General features: G+C 39.6%; 2 long non-coding RNA genes across 2 annotated transcripts; both read right to left on the bottom strand.

Moving 5' to 3' along the window:
• Positions 1 to 6,563: 6,563 nt before the first annotated feature.
• Positions 6,564 to 7,543, bottom strand: LOC122142562. Its single transcript, XR_006158680.1, has 4 exons — positions 7,425 to 7,543; positions 7,022 to 7,263; positions 6,843 to 6,914; positions 6,564 to 6,634 (listed from the first exon to the last, which is right to left on the bottom strand). It is a non-coding gene; the product is annotated as an uncharacterized LOC122142562 (long non-coding RNA).
• A 721-nt stretch (positions 7,544 to 8,264) lies between these two features.
• LOC122142563 lies at positions 8,265 to 10,756 on the bottom strand. The gene is made up of 3 exons (XR_006158681.1): positions 10,421 to 10,756; positions 10,100 to 10,299; positions 8,265 to 8,289 (listed from the first exon to the last, which is right to left on the bottom strand). It is a non-coding gene; the product is annotated as an uncharacterized LOC122142563 (long non-coding RNA).
• Between the last annotated feature and the right edge of the window lie 1,195 nt (positions 10,757 to 11,951).

Here is an 11,951-nt window from a genome sequence, read left to right as displayed (position 1 = left end):
GCTTTGTGCCGTCACAGTCAACCAACACACGCCTACAAAGTTAACTTGTTTACACTTCACATGTGGAATGCACCAATTTCCGGTATGGGAAACATATTGCAACCATCTTCTATTGGTGAAGATGGAGTAGGCAGGAGAGGTATGGGACATTGAAAAAAAAAAACGCGGAATAATTAAAGCGCTAGGAAACTCATCACGCCTCCGTCTCTATCAGCAGACTGAAGATGAAATAACCATCTTCAATAAGATGAGGGGACTATGAGTATGTGAATAGGAAAACTCCGACTTTGTGCACATTGCATTGCTAATAGTTTTGGAGAAAGATTGTGTTGCATACAGGTCAGCACATATCCTCAAGCCTCAAGACATTCTCACAGACCCCAAAGAAAATGCACAAGTGTCTGAAGCCTCCCATGGGAATCCTCCCATACAGTCCATGTTATCAGACCTACTAGAGTGGAGCAAGTCCGAAGCATTTGAACATACCCCTGAACTGTACAATACCATCCAAGAGAGCACACAAGCTGGCTTTTGGAAAAATTCACTGCTGTGTCCAGAAAAAGGAAAATTACCCCTTTACATGGTTACCGTAAAAAAATTAAAAAAGCTAGACTGCAGAGAGCAGTAGTTGAGAAACTTAAAAAAACAAAAGAAGAGCAAGAAGAACTTATTCTGTTATTCTGGAGGTGCCAGTTGTTTGCATGTGAAAGCGCCCGTCTTGTTGGGTTGATGAATTTTCTTGGTAGTTGATCAGGTAAATAAAATACTGATAATTAAATCAAAGTTTTATGAAGTTTTGGGAAATATATAGACTTCTTACATTAATGGCAGAAAGCAATAGTAGTGTTTTTACCAAATATGAAATGTAAAATTATACCAGCAGAGTGGTGAAGTACACAGGTCCGTAATTCAGTAAAAGTATTGATCCCCAAGAAAAATGTACTCACCAATTACAAATAAAGAAGAAAATTGCTTTATAACTTTGATACATTCTCAGTCCAAAACCAAGACTTTCCATACATTCCTATGGTTTTAACTTAACCATGTATTTGGCAAATTATGTTTTCACCCTTGTGTTGTCTTCTCGTCAAACTTTGAGAAAAAAAAAAAAAACACTTATTTCAAACGTTTGACGCCATTTTTTTTTTTGCGCTTTTCCACCGTTTTTAAATGATTTTTTTTACACATTTTCAGTGCTTATTTCTACGTCCCATAATTTCTGATATATGAAAAAATATTGAAAAACGGGTCAATTTCACCTCGAAGTCAACACACAGGGGTAAATCACATCTATATTGTGCAAAGTGGTTTACTCAGTAAACCATAAAGAAACTATTCCTTTGTCAAGGGCTACCCATAAAGGTGATACACTTTAAAATTGACATCCTTATTTAACTTCTGGAGGCAGTGGAGGTTTCTCTGCCTCGACCAGGCACGCCTCAATTAAAGAAAACGCACCCTTCAACATTTCTGGCCAAGGCCATGCGTAGCGAGGTTGTAATAGGACCAGTTGGCCTCCATCGCGGTCTTTATCTTGTTAGTGTCTGCCTGCAAAAGGTGTTTAAAAACAGATGTTATTGACATAAAGAACAGTGGTAGAGGTGATGTAATACAATATGCATATGTAGATCTAAGCCTTTTTAATCTTGCAATACTGGCATGGTGGTAACCAAACAGATCAATGAACCTGTAGTGTTGGGCACTTGACGATGGCCTCAAGATGTTGGTCCCTCCTCCAGGCAAGCCTGGCCAATTTTTGAATTGGTAGGTATTTAAAACCCATGTAATTTACATCCTCTGCAAGGGCCAGACATTCTTCTACAAATACACAGTGCAAGAGAGTACAAAAAAAATATAAATTTTTGTCAAACTAAGAATGGAGTATAGACTGTTAAGGACAGAAACGAGATTCAGTCATTCCAAAAAAGTTCTGTGTGATCAACATGTGAAAGTGCCTTGATGATTGCCATTTGATGAGTCCACCTAGTTGAGAAAGATCTATGAAAATTTCATAATTACAGCCTAATGTTACTTGGGAGAAAGAGGTAAAGACCTGTTAATCAAGACCTCTCCAGTAATACAAAGGCAAGGTGGATTCTTTCTGAGCCTACTTATCCCAGAATCTTCATCTTCATTTAAGTGGGCTAACATCTTACAGAGACATAAGACACGAATACACGAGATAGCTTCTATAAAAACAAAAGATGTTTACCCAACCTCCTATCTCCCTGTTTTTCTGCAACCAAAAAAACATATAGATCAGAGTTAATCTATGTGCATCCGTGTTGTGGCACTTCTAAGTGAATAGGTCAATGATGCAATAATCACAATAAATAATAAAACTTGTAAAACAAGATTTGAAAATTTAAAAAATATTTTTATTTGTCTTATTCATTCTTATGATTGGACATCACAGTGAGGTTGCAATTTCACCCCGATTGCATGCCATAACTGCTGTAAAAGTGTAAGATGGGGTGGTATTGGAAAAAGCCTTAATATTTTCTGAGGTGGTACTCAAGGTAAAAGAAATTTAAAATCACTGCCCAATGTCATGCAGAATAGTTATTCTGGCAATGTGTTTGTATTGTGCGTAACGAGAACCAATTTCAATGCATTCACCACCCTGCCAAAATAGTGCAAAATTACCAAAAATCTTAATGGTAACAAAGATTTCCGCCCTAACCAGACTATTAAGAAAAGATTCTTATACCAGCTGTGTGAAGTGATGGGTGGTTCACACTGCCCTTAAACTCTTGCATGTCATGTTCTTAACCTTAGTAGTAGACCTCAGTTACCTTCACACAACTTGCTGACACTTGTTGACAGCCTGATTCGTGGGGTCCTGGCTCCACCTGTGAGTCGTGCAACTTGGCCCTGATCGAGCGCCTCTTTTGGCTCTTGCCCCTTTCCTTTCAAGTAGGCCACCAGAGCATTGGGCGAATAGCCCTCGGTGGCCCACCACCTTCTAAACCAGTTCCTCCTAGTCACTTTATATCTGCAATACTCAGTGGAGATTTTAAGCAGGCAATATAGAGTTAAAACAATCTCTTTCTACCTTGTAGAAATGTTGGTAGGTAACATTTTAGGTACAGGAGACCACATACATGGGACACCTTAAAAAGGGTTTTAAATAACTTATTCCTAACAGCTTCTGTAAGACATGACTCAGTCTTACTGACTTTGGCCCCAGTATATCTAGGTGGAAGCTAGGGACCTTTTAAAGATTTATCCACAGCCTCGTCAGAGCATGCGCTGCAAGTAGGAATTTTTTGTGCCATGTTAGCATGATGAGCACATGTAAGAGGCTGTTATGAGCTTTTGTAAAGGCTTAGGAATATGATATGCACCTGTCCTTACAGCAAGAGTTTACCTAAATTGGGAAATTAGTAATTGTCTGTAGAGAAACAGATTTCCTGCTTAAAAATTCCTTCTGTGTACTTCTGATAGCCTAGTACCAGCCCCACCTACTTCATTCATACAGTGAGTGTGACCCCGCGCAATCACAGTTACAGACTTTTGAAAAACATACCGAGCCAAACGCGTTTCCTCCCTTGTACACAGAAACATTTTCGATTGTCTACGTTAGTTGGTACCTCCCAAGAAGGTAATTTCCCAGGGCCAGACATAACTGCAGAGCAAATTTAAATTAAAATATAATAGCGTTCAACACCGAGGGTATTATACCCAGTCTAATTATACCGTATTTTCCGCACTATAAGGCGCACCGGATTATAAGGCGCACTGTCGTTTTTTGAAAAAAATTAAAGGCTTTTAAGTGGCGCCTTATAGTTTGTGCGGAAAATACTTGGGTAATCGTGCAATGTGTAGCACCTGTGCACAGTTATTGTTTGGAACTATTAATTGCTTAGGAAGAATTATGTAAATGTATGAAATATTGATGGTAATGACATACAAAGTTACCTTTTGGCCTTGGTCCCGTCAGGTAACCGGAGAACACTCTCCACTTCGAATAAATACTGTAGAAGTGAAAAAAATATTGTTTTTATTTTATTGTCAACTCATTTTACATGGCCAAAAACTATGCTGACCATAAATACAGTATCTTCCTACCCTTGTTCACCCCTCTGTGGACCTCAGATTCCAATGTGCAAGGCCACCATCTACTATATTTTCTTTTTTATTAACGGAGAAAATCCGGTGAATTTTAACATTGAGCTCATTTTTTGGTAAATTTGGAGTGCTGGTTCAATACAGAGAACAACTAAAAAAAAAACGGTGTTGCCTACACCATGTTATCCTCTTTTTAAAATTTGCACCGTCGACTTCAATGGGGGCAAGTCTTAAACCTGCTTTATAACCCTCTTAACATCCTTGATGTGTCATTACAAGTGCACAGCCAATGTGAGTGATTCCTTCAGAGTGAACACGAGTGAATCTGACTGCAGTAGATGTCAAAAGATATGGATAAAAATTATGTTCATTTAAGCCAGCGCAAATACCTGTATTTACATCCTGTTTTCGGTCGAAGGCCATAGTAATCGATTGTTGAGTTCACGTGCGTGATCATAGGTAAACTAAACCTATGCACGTGAACTCGACAATCGATTACTATGGCCTTACGACCGAAAACAGGATGTAAATACAGGTATGAGCGCTCGCTGAAATTAAACTTCACTTTTATTCATATCTTTGACATCGACTGGAGTCAGATTCACTCGTGTTCACTCTGAAGGAATCACTACACATTGGCTGTGCACCTTCTAATGACACATCAAGGATGTTAAAGAGGGTTAAAAGCAAGTTTAAAAACTTGCCCCATTGAAGTCAACAGGGTGCAAATTTTAAACAAGAGGATAACACGGTGTAGGCAACACCGATTTTGTTGTTGTTCTCTGTATTGACAGCACTCCAAAATTTACAAAAAAGTTAATACATCAAAGGACACAATTGCTTACTGAAACGATCCCACTACATGTATGTTGTTAGTGAGGTGACTCGAATGCTGACCGTAAATACAGTATTCTTCCTACCTTGTTCACCCTCTGTGGACTCAGATTCCTGTGCAAGGGCCACCATCCATACTATATAAGACCAATCAGAGAACAGCATTCAGGGAACAAACTGTTTCAAAAAGAAAGATCTCTGTACTTTCCTAACAGCAAAGTAATACATCAAAGACACAATTGCTTTCTGAAAAGATCCCTACATGTATGTTGTTAGTGAGTGACTCGAATGCTGATCACCATCTACTGTATTTAAGACTGTGTGTGTGTGTGTGTGTACCTAAGCTAATCAAGAGCAGAACCCATCTTGGAACAACATTGGTACAAATTTACTTAACATTAACAATTATACTAGGTTTGGTTGTAGCTTGTCTACATATATCAGCCCTACTTACCAAACAGACTTGCCTAGAAATCTCAATAAACCTAAAATTAGTCCCCAGTCTGTGGCTGTTCTTACCTGTATTTTTAGACTTGGCAATTTTTCCCTAGAAAAGAGAAAAAAACATTGAGTTAAGTATACAATGTGTTGAGAAACAGTATGTATATTTTGATCATTAACCCTTGCCTTTTTTTCTTACCCTAGAGTCTTCGTATCTAAAAGAAATGAACATGTTTCTTAATGTCATTTTAATATTATTATAATGTTTCAAAAACCAAAATAATAATCATGAAAATAATGATTCATTCTGCATGCTTATCATTCAATGTGCGTAGAAACCAAGAAAGTGTATTCACCTCATCCTTCTAAGAAAGGATCGTAAAATAAATAGCATCTGATTTTGAACATAAACTTAATGTCGTATTTTATGCTTTAAATGATGTAGTAACAATGTACACCGAAGTATGACATCCTCCGAATTTACAAGTTAAAGCTACCACTCCAAATCATCAGTAAGTTAAACTTAATGCAGGCAGCTACAGGTAGCCAGCAGAGCTCAATAAGGAGCACCCATACCGTACATATGTCTACTACTTACCAAGGGAGTTGAACAACAAAGTCCCAAGTCTCTCCCGCTCTTGAGCGATAGGGAGGCATTGGAGGTGCCCTTGTTGTCCCTGGAGGATCATTTCTGCAAACTAAAAGAGCAACAGAAAGTCTATTTTAATGAAATAATGTAACTTATAATAAATGTGAACAACAAATTGTGGTAAAAAAAAAATTGGACTATATTACAAGAGAAGATTATGGTGCTCATTTAATAATTATATGATCATGACTCCTGTATCGTGTGCTGAAGGTAGTACTGTGTCCATGTCAAAAATCCATTAATATTTGATCTGAAACTTTCATTCAAAATTGCTCTAAAGTGAAAACTAAAATATTTATATTTTCAAAAGAAAACAGAAACATTATGCAGGAAAACGACCAAAACTGTACCATTAGTGAGAAACACCCCCACATGACAAAGAAGAGTTTTTGTAAGTCAGTGGTCCCTCTTCATCATCTTCCAGGGCCCTTGGCAGCCTCTGCTAGCAGCAAATAAGCTGAAACGATTAGAGAAAAATAAATGTGAAGGAGATCTCTGCTGAATTTTCATTATCTCATTTTATAGAGCAATACAAAAACCTTGTACCTCCAATTTTCCATGGGAAGCATGGAAGCAATGCTGTGGCTGCTCCCCCAAGGAGTCGATGTAGGTAATAGTTCCCTCTTTCAAGTTGCAATGCTATACAAAAGATGGGAAAAACATATGAGAAAGGTTTGAAGGAGAATTTCAACCCAATCTGTGTTGAAAATGATTGAAATTTTTTTTTAAATGTGAAGCACTAACAGCTCAAACAACACAAATGAGAATGACCACAACAGCAACAATAATGACTAGTGTGATGCTATTTAGCGAATAATAGTCTCTGCATAACCTAACAGCAACCTACAAAGAGGGTCCAGTGGCACTCTCCCAGCAAGTAGGGCCCGAAGATGGCACTGGCTCCTTTAAGAATGTTTTTCTGACAGGAAAAGAAGAAAACATTCATGAACAAACATAAATAAACTTGACACCTAATGTGTTTCAGCAGCACTGAACAATAACTTTAAACATTTACATAACTCTTACTTTAAAGAAATAAGTACTCCTGGCCCTGGAGCTGCCCTCCAAAATCAGGCGCATAGCCTGACTATTAATTGCCTCTGTCCCAGGCTGGCTCTAAGCGAGGGAGAGAAATGGTTTAAGTCATTAAATCATGTTAAATCTATATTTGAATTGTATGTATGTATGTGAGTGAGTGAGTGAGTGAGTGAGTTTTGTAAAAAGGTATGAGTTACCCTGGTCATGACGTAAAATAAGGCATCCATTACCTGGGGAAGTAATACATAAAAAAATATTTTATATATATATATATATATATATATATATATATATATATATATATATATATATATATATAAACTGCAATAAATCACAATAGAGTCAAGGTGAAGGGGAAGAGGATAATTTTTTTAAAGAAATAGAAAATTACCTCATCTGGAAGTTCAAATGGGCCTAAAAGGGCCTCCAAACTACCCAGAAAGATTTTGAAAGGCCCAATTCCAAGGACATCTTCACTATGAAGTCCTTGGGACTTCAGTGTTTCTAAGTCTGCATGGGTGAAGAAAATAAAAGTCCCAAAATAAGTCACCTTACTTAGGCTAACAGGCACAAATGTAATCCAATCAACTAGTACATGTAGCATACAAAACTACTTTAAAAGTAGTGTTGGCAATTAGGCGAATTAGTTTTTTTCCCCCGATTTTTATAATCTTTGGCGACTAAAAATTCACATTTATCGACTAGCGACTTTTTGCCGACTTCTGAATGTGTTTGGTTTCACACGTTGTTTTGGTGATAACCATCAAAAATACACAGTCTAACAGCGCCCTGTTTCAAGTGCTTATCTGTGAGTTAGTGATGTCACAATAGGCTGAAAACGGGCAACTAGAGCATATGGGCAAAAGTTTTAGACACATGTACTATGTTGAGGCAAGTCGGGGCCCACATATTATACAATTTACTAAATAGCCTAGTTGTGTTGAATGCCATGCCAATGATGTTTTTGTTACAGCAGCGCCAGCACTTCTCATTATTTCACAAATTTTTTGGTAGGCTACAGCCTTATCATGGTCTATTACATAAAACAATCTTGCAAGTGCTCGGACCCTTGTGTTGCCCATGTATCTAATCGTTCTAAAAACACCAGCTAAAAAAAGTACCGCAATGTGCTCTACCTGGTCGGATGTATGCAAAAATTATAATCATTATGTATGCAGATGATGCCAATGAGTAACATAGATTAGAAAAAAATAATTTTGAATAACTTACTGTTCATTTGGCTTGGTTAAGTTTCCCTTTACAGGCAAAGACAAAAGAACAAAATTAAAAACATGTATTTCTGCTGAAGCTTAAATTGGATACTTATGAATACCTATACTGGACGATACTTACATCCCTGAGGCAAAACTTAAAATGGAGGAAAAAGACACTGGCCTCAAACTAATTCTAAGCCAGGGCAGGGGGGGTAGCCTGGGATCAGTGCAGACCTGAGACCAGGAGAGATTCACCGTCCTGCCCTCAGACCACTTCTGCCCTGAGACCAGGAGGGATTCACCGTCCTGCCCTCAGACCACTTCTGCCCTGAGACCAGGAGGGATTCACCGTCCTGCCCTCAGACCACTTCTGCCCTGAGACCAGGAGGGGATTCACCGTCCTGCCCTCAGACCACTTCTGCCCTGAGACCAGAGAAGACAGCTGACTCCCTTTGTCCAACTATGTTTGCCCTGAGAACAGAAAAATATGACTTCTGCCCTGAGACCAGGAGAGATTCACCTGCCCTCAGACAATTTCTGTTCTGCCTGGAGACCAGGAGAGATTCACCTGCCCTCAGACCACTTCTGCCCTGAGACCAGAGAAGACAGTTGACTCCCTTTTGTCCAACTATATTGCCCTGAGAAGAGGAGGGATTCCCCTGCTCTGGGACAAAATTGTGGGAAACAATAGTCTCTGCCCTGGGACCAGATGATACTAACAGTCATAAAGAAAAGCCAAAATCTAGAAATATCTGTCTGCCCTGGGGACCAGATGAGACTAAACAGTCATGAAGAAAAGCCAAATTTATAAATTAGACTGACTTCTGCCCTGAGACCAGGAGGGATTCACCTGCCCTGAGACAAAATTGTGGAAAATAATGGTCTCTGCCCTGGGACCAGATGAGACTAAACAGTCATGAAGAAAAGCCAAATTTATAAATGTAACTAAATTTATAAATACAAAATTTAACATCGAGCATATAAAACAAAAAAAAGCTCATTGGAAAAAATGAAATGTAATATTGTAGTAGTTAAAGGTTTATTTTTAGTTCAGATTAACATTTGAGGGCAGCAATTGTATTCACAATGTCAAAATAAAACCGGCGTAATGTTACTTGAAAGCATTATTGATCCGTTAATAACGGAGAAATGAGAATGTTTCTCACTAACGTTAGATCTTGCAGCGATGTTATTACTTCTGTGGCGAATTCAAATGCTTTCTTTACTGGATCTCTTAGCGCTGTGTAGTGACAGTGTCGCATGATCACGATCGGCTTGCGCTGCACTGGTCCAAACTGATAAACGGTCCTTCAACCCACACAATAACGAGCAATTTCGTTCCACTTGCATTACGTTTGCCATTTGATGTTGGGCAATGTTGTGGTCGCGCCGGCATCTCTTACATTATGAGCGTGCTCATTTGAAAATAACGAAATTTTGGTCGGCAGGAAAAATGGTCAAATGAACCGTTCGGTTTTGAAAATGCGCAGCCCTACCGAAAACCGCACACCGCAAGCCTCGTAGCCGAACGTTTCAATACCAATACGCGTATCGTTACACCCCCCCTAAAGGTGACGTTTTTTCTGAATTATCTTGTTCTTCTACATTTTTGTGATAAGAACCGCTGGCAACAGCCACCATATCTATGACAGCCACTGCAACATTTTAATGCAAGCTACAACACTAGCTTGCTTCTGAAACAGTTGGCTAGCCTACCCTTAAACTACAAGCTGCACAATTATACTACGATATACTATGATGAAAGCGGGGGGGGGGGGGGGGGTCACACATAGGTGCACATACAATGCTCCATTTTCGAGAATATTACGTTTTTGTTTTTAAAAAAACTTACTTTGAAATGATAACCACCAGTTCCTCTTGCCTGCGCACCGCGGAGGGATTATTTATTTGACGGTTGAGATTGGAACTGGTGGCCCCGCCTCTGCAATTCTCTCCCCTCTTGCGATTGGTTGTCAGATTGAACCAATCACAAACGTTTCTGCCCTCAGGACAACTTTGAGTCAAGAAACTTCCCACCTGCGTTGAAAACACCTAATAAATAAGATAAATTGTTATTTTCACAGCACTTTTACACACAATGACACACTTGGCGGTGTTGATTCTAAAAATTAGAAACACATAAACATAGAACCACAAAAGACCTGCAACATACCTGAGTGGTGAATTCATTGCGATCTGTGTGTCTAGCGGATTGAGGGATTTCCTGGCGAATCTTGTTGACTGTGCCGAGGATGGTGGTTTTTTCCGGCTAAGAAGTTTATGCGCAAGTGACAGCGATGTGACGAAATTGTCCGTGGTAACATTTCTGCCCTTGTCTAGGAATGGTTCCATCAGCCTCATCACTACATTTTCAGACAGTCTCTCTCCACTGGGACGACTAGGGTCCTTGCCAAGATATGGGAGGACATTACAAATGTACTTGGATTTTAGGTCGCAAGCCACCCAAAACTTGATCCCAAACTTGTCAGGTTTAGTTGCAATATACTGCAGGAAAACAGCAGCGAGTCTTTGACGGGAAAAGCTGTTCATCAACGGTGATATGTAGACCAGGGTTGTAGGACGTGATGCAATTGGTGACAAATGATCCCCACACACTGGAAATTGCAGCAAACTTATCAGTCTTTGCTCGATCACTATCCGGGTGGACCTGTCATCAAAGCATAGGTGTCGCATGATGTCTTGGAAGCGGTTTCGCAGCATTGTTCCAATGATATGTGGGTTTCCCAGGTTTGCTGACCAGCAGTCACGTAGTGATGGAACCTTGGTAAGCCCCCGCAAGATGACAATTGCAATAAATGCCATTAGTTCAGGGAGGGCCATCAACCAATGAACATGCTCCGTTTCCTGTGCATGTTGAATAGCCCATTCTTGAATGCTATGAAGCATGTCAAGAGTGATGAAACACAGGAAGCTCTGAAGGCGACTCGAGATACTTTTCCTGGCCTTAGCCGTTGGCTCTCCATCTGCAGAGTACGCTTTGATTGGGGTGAAAGGGAGACGCGTCCCCACCTGTTCTTCACGCCACACTGTGCCATCTTTCGCTGTCTCTGTCAGGGTCAGTCCCCAAACGGGCTCTCTTTTTTGGTTGAGGAGCAGTCTCCTCATCTGCATTGTAAACAAATTCAAATTGTGAGCAATGGAAAAGTCAAATGATATCACAAATGCATGCATAGATACTAATAATAATTCCAGTATCTCCTTCTCTGTATCGGATAATGTCTGAAATATCTTCCTTAATAAAAAGATACAACTAAAGCAAAGAAACAACTAATAATGTTTTGCACTTCAGATGGCAGTGAATGTCTGCTAAGTAGTACAAAACAAAAAAGTGGACAATACAAAAAAGGCAGAGTAAATATTTATGTCACTCCACTCTGCTTTTTTGGTGTTTTCCACTTACTGGTTTGAAACGAAATAGGAAATAATATGAAATGAAACTTAACCTGAAGACAGATCAGACAGATCTGAGTCCGAATCCGGCTGAAGTTCTATGTCTTCTCCATCTGAGCCACAAGGGTTTACTTCACTCAGGATCATTTCCAAGGCCTGCCAAGTGGTGAGTCTTCTCTGCATTTTCTTTTCTTGGAGAGGAGGTCAATCAAGTTCTCTGCTTTTAGCAGCCCTCCCTCCCCCACACATACAAACAAGCCACCAGCAACCATTCACACACACACCCCAACCCC

The sequence above is a fragment of the Cyprinus carpio genome, unplaced genomic scaffold (genome assembly GCF_018340385.1).
Source record: "Cyprinus carpio isolate SPL01 unplaced genomic scaffold, ASM1834038v1 S000000001, whole genome shotgun sequence".
Lineage (NCBI taxonomy): Eukaryota > Metazoa > Chordata > Actinopteri > Cypriniformes > Cyprinidae > Cyprinus > Cyprinus carpio.
The sequence above is the reverse complement of the archived record's forward strand: the minus strand, read 5'-3'. Positions and strand labels throughout refer to the sequence as shown.